We start from the raw sequence: 5,859 nt of genomic DNA, 5'->3' as shown, positions 1-5,859 counted from the left end.
GATTGAAATAATTTCTTCTCTACATGCTTGTGTCCATTTAGTCGAGACCTTTTCTTCCTGAAAATTCCTTGGTTCATCATTAACAGAAAGTAGCATAATCTCACATTCTTCTGCAGCTTCAAGAACATAATCCTCCATATACTGTGGCTTTTATATCTGTCTTGTTGATTTTCGCAGTGAAATGGGTTGAGTTATTTCATCGATCTCCTCCTATTCTTCTTCTTCTTCTTCTTCTTCTTCTTCTTCTTCTTCTACTTCTTCGTTATTCTTAGTGTTTTCATTATTCTCTTCTTCTTCTTGATTAACATCATTGTTTCCATTGGTATTGATGATTATGGGTCCTTCGCCTTCATCAATTACTTGACCCCATCTCATGTGAAACATTCCTGGATCCCTACGTGGTCCATCATTAGTTTCTTTCCAGTTCCAGTTTGCTTTTTCATCGAATACCACATCTCGACTCACTATTACTCTTTTCGTTGTTTGATTGAATAATCTGTAAGCTTTGGATCCAGGCTCAATTCCTAGATGCACAAGAGTCTGAGATCGATCATCCAGTTTCTTAAGAGTTGCAGAATCAACTTTTGTGTATGCTTTGCAACCAAACACTCTTAAGTGATCTATGTTTGGTTTTCTCTTTCGCAAACTTTTATATGGAGTCATGTCTTTCAGAGCTTTCGTAGGTATCCTGTTTATTAGGTATGTGGAGTGTCGTACATCTTCTCCCCATAGATAATTAGGTACATGCATAGCCTTTAAAGAACTTCTTGTCATCTCCATTAGAGTCAGGTTTCTCCTCTCCACCACTCCGTTTTGTTGTGGTGTAATAGGACCACATAAATCAGCATGAAGAAGCTCTAATGGCTTTGAGGCTCTGAATGTTGTTGCTTTTGGAAAACCTTGACGCGTTTGTTTCCCAACTAAACATGATTCACAGATCCTTGATTCATCAAGGATCTGTGGTAGCCCTCGAACCATCTTGTTCTGAGACATAGTTTTTAAGGTTCTGAAACTTATGTGTCCTAACCTTGCGTGCCACTTCCATGTCTGATCTTCCAGTCTCATATTCAGACACAGTGGCCTTCCAATCATGAGACTTATCTTGTAGAGTCTATTCTGTGAGCGTGAGACTCTAACTAAAAGTCTTCCACTTGGGTCATGAACTGTTAGATAATCTTGTCGCATTCTAACATCACATCCAACTTTTGTAGCTTGTCCTAAACTTAGAATGTTGCTTTGTAAGTTTGGGATGAAGTAGATGTTTGTGACAAGCTTCTGTTCTCCGGTTGCTCTGAAATAGAATTGATCCTTTCCCTTCAATTTCTACAGAAGATCCATCCCCAAACTTCACTTGTCCTTTGATTTTCTCATTGAGTTCAGAAAAGTAGTGTCACTTACCAGTCATGTGATTGCTGGCTCCATTATCTAAATACCAGATTCCTTCTTCTCCATCCTTTGATTCGTAGTTTTTTGGTATTAGTTTCCCTTTGTTTAAGAATACAACTTCGTGCATGAAAAGAGTTGTATCTGCTTCCCTTGTTTCATTCTTGTTTGCTACTTCCATCTTTTGCATTCTTTCAGAGCATACAGAAGAGAAGTGTCCTGGTTTATCACATCTGTAACAAATAATGTTTGATCTATCCTTCTTTGCTTTCCCTTGGTTTTGATCATTCTGACTTGTTGTTCTATCTTGTGAGTTAAACCTTCCTCCCCTTCCCCGGCCTCTGTTTACTCTACCACCTCTTCCACGACCTCTTCCTCTTGTCGCAGAGTTTTATTGGTAAGAGTTTGTGTACTAGAGTTTTCCTTGAGTTTCTCCATTGTTTTCTTCATCAAGGATTCTCTCTTTATATGCTTTCAATCTTCCAATTATATCTTCATAGCTAGTCTTCTTTAAATCTAAGACTTGTTCGATAGAAGCTATGATATGAATATACTTGGATCTTGGTAAACTATTGAGAAACTTCTTTACCAGTTTATCTTCATCAATGGTTTGTCCAAGTGACGCAGTTTTTGAGGCTATCTCTGATAGCTTTCCTGCAAAGCTATCAATAGTATCAGTGTCTTTCATCTTCACTCTTTCAAATTCAGACATTAAGGTTTGCAGACGGGCTTCTTTAACTCGATCAGCTCCGAGATTACGTGCCTTTATTGCATCCCAAATTTTCTTTGAAGTTTCATGTTCACAAACTTGTAGAACAAGACATTCTGGTATTGCTTGAAAGAGTAATCCAATGGCAACATTGTTTTTGTCTGGGTCCAATGTACCAGGATCAATTGTTTTCCAAACTTTGTATATTTTCATCAGTACCTTCATTCTCATGGCCCATACTGTGTAGTTTGTGGCGTTGAGGATTGGAACTTGTATTGATGATGGCGTGAAATATTTTTCACATATGATGGTGCTCTCGTCTCCCATGGCTCGGTGTAGACAAGCTCTGATACCAATTAATGGCAACTGCAAAATGAATCTTAGCTTATATAAAGACAACTCTCTTTATTGATGTTTAGAAAATCTCTCAAAACTAAACACAAGCTCTAATCTTGCTCCTATGATCAACCACAACTTTGGTGATCATATATATATAGAACTATGAATTCCTTTTCCTAGTCCTATTACCTTATTACATGTCTTTCCTTTTCTTAGAACTAGATGACTTCTAATTCCCTTAGGATTACATCAATTTCCTAATCTTGTCCTAACCAGCTTGTTAGTGACTTCTATCTTGAAGTTTAACCAACAACCTTCTCCTGCTACTCATTCCTCAGGTAACATAAATAAATTCATAAAAATTGTGAGAAACAGTACACATACGTAAAAAAACTTCTATGCCCAGGTAGCCTTGATGGAAGCAGAGATCAATACTAAACTGTATACAAAGAAAATTATAGAACTTCAGTTCTGTAAGTTAGCTATGGAATTGGTCATTTATCTTCATACACACACACAACTTGGTGTATTTACTATTTAGCTCTTTATGCTTATTATCTGTCATCTTTAACAAACTACTTTTACACCATTAGTTCGCTCAATTATGCTTGGACAAGACTTCTTTTAGTTGAGAATCGAATTGGTGAATGTAATATTATTTATTCGTCGTTGAATTCATGGGTGTTGCCACAAGTTGTAATATCCACAGAAACAACTGATGTGGTTGTATCTTGGGTTGTTTAAGCAGAAAACTCCAATGCATATCAAGTTTGGGTTTGGAAAGGCTGATATCTTTCCTACAAATAGTTCTCAGTCCTTACGCATGGTGGAAATTGTTAGAGGATGTTGTACACTGTAAAGAAAAGAAATGGAAAACTTGGTAAGCCTGAGGTTTTCCCAGAAGCCGCTGTGCATAATGACTTATTAACAATGTAGCAAACATAATGGTGGAATGCAACATGGATAGGGTTGTAGCAAACAAAGGTATTATTATTTCTTACCTTTGTATTTTGATAATGATCATGGCTGAATCTCCATAAACTATATTTTATTTATGGATCCTTATTAACAGTGTGAGCTTATTACAATTAAAGGACTTCGACTAGATTCTTTAGATAGTCGGGTGTTGTTTTTATTTTATGATTACAAGGTTGGTCTTACCCGCTGTAGATTCCTCTTTCAGGAAGAAGAAAGACAATCTTCACAACAATCAATTAAGTAAAAGCTTATTAGAACTTTACCTTCCCCACTGCTCATTCCTTAGGTAGGTATAGCTCACCTTTGTTAGTGATTTCAATAAATATATAATATATGTACAATGAAGAAATTCATAAGAACTATGAGAAACAGTGTACACATCTAAATAAACTTAAATGCTCAGGTAGCACTGATAGAAGCAAATACCACGGTGCAGTAAACTGTCTACAAAAACAATGGTAGTACTTCGACTATGAAAGTTGGTGGCAGAATTGATCATTTGTCTTATTATGCACCTTTTTTGTTTTTTTTGCTTCTTATGCATACACTACTTGGTGTATACCTTTTAGCTTTCTGATATTATTTATCTATCTTCGTTAACGGACAATTTTTACACCTTTAGTTTGGTTAGTTACTTATCTAATATGTTTTTTCAGAAAGGTATGACTTTAGAAGCACAGGATCTTCTTAGAAAGTGGTAGCTAAAGCTTCTTTTTCCTAACCATGCAAAGAGTTTTATAATCTGCAGTCATGGGAAAAAAATTGTTTTTAAGTGTAGCTGCACGTCTATCAGGTGCCATAAATGTTGCAAAAAGATGCAAGATTAAGTGGTTTAGTGGTCGGTGCTTGCAAATGGTGGTAGATGTGGTATTTTCGGTGTTTGGTAATGGTCGTTTTTGACTCTTTTATTATTAATTAAATTTACAGCTAATTAATGCCTCATTGACATAGAAAGTTGATTAGGTATGTGATGGGCTGCAACTTTGGAATTAATTTCAATTTAATAGAAATTGTATGCTCTCTGATTGGCTATATAGTACATAAACAAAGAATGAGAAGGGACTTAATGGTAATAGAATGAGGCCCCTGTTCAGCTTCCTTTTATATGCCCGCAGGTTGCAGATTATTCCAAAATCGTTCCTTTTTTGAGATAGGCATGCATGGAATGAAATGACTTCTTATGTATTTTTGCTTCTTTGATTTGTGATAGGATTCAATATACATCTGCTAACATCATTAAACCCATCTACATGGATTGCGCCCGTTTGCTTTGTATGTTGGGTTTGGATTACAATTAAAGAAATGTAAAACAATTAGTTTATCATGACGACAATGAAGTAATGCACGTACGACTGTTGTTCATTTTTCATCCTCTTTTCTTTCGGCACACTCTTTCTCAGATTACTTTTTCACTTTTATAGTGTTTCTGGGATATCTCCAAAGCATCTGCGCAGAGGCCAATTTCAAGCATGTGGAAATAGCTTAATCCCAAGATTATTAAGTGTCCACTTATTAGTGAGTCTTAGTTTCGTTAAGATGTTGAGCCTTATAGGGTCCAGGTTAAAATTTTCTTAGGTACAAGCTCATTCAAGGTGGTTGAAACTTTCAGGAGTTCCACAATCTACTTTGTAAAAGGTGGAAGCTGGCTATTCAGGATTTTTGTTTCCTAAGATGTCTGCTTATGTTCTAAGATAAGGTATATCCAGTGCTCGAGACCCCTTTATACCTGTGAATCATTTGCAGCAAAGTGTCATTAAATTCCACTTACAGTACAAATGATATTTGCTATCTTAGCTCAAATGGCGGAGCGCATGGTTCTCAACCATGTGGTGGGTTTGACTCCCACGGATGGCACAGTTTATACATGCTTCCGATGGCAATATTAGTTCTGCAATACATAGACTGAAATTAAAAAAAAACATGTCATATATCATTATTATTTTGGTGCCTATAGCAAAAGACCACAAACATAGACTCTTTGCTTCAATTTTTCTTTTATAATGAACTGCAAATAGAATAATCATTAATAACTCTTTCATGTTGCATCAGGGTAAAGTTAGTAATTTTAGCCCTTCCTGAAGCTCACCAGCGATCCCTTCTGTAAAATACGTATATGGTATATCAATATTTTCTAGAGTATTGTTCTCAAGTGATAACAAGGTTATTGTACCATGCTATACTATGATAAAAAATCATGGCTTTTGAGACAGTTGAAAGTTAAGATAGATATCTTCAGCTGACATTATATTAAACGTACACACTCTACGTAAGTATATTTCCACGCCAGCATTCAATCCTCAGGTGCCGTAATTTGTGCCGTTTATAATTAAAATATGTCAGAAATTTGCATACATGATCACTAAATTACATGTGCGGCTAATAAAATGTCGAAATTCGCATACATGATCACTAAATTACACCAATTGAATGAAAAAAAACACTAAACTAAA

Source organism: Papaver somniferum, chromosome 1 (genome assembly GCF_003573695.1).
Source record: "Papaver somniferum cultivar HN1 chromosome 1, ASM357369v1, whole genome shotgun sequence".
Classification (NCBI taxonomy): Eukaryota; Viridiplantae; Streptophyta; class Magnoliopsida; order Ranunculales; family Papaveraceae; genus Papaver; species Papaver somniferum.
The sequence above is the reverse complement of the archived record's forward strand: the minus strand, read 5'-3'. Positions refer to the sequence as shown.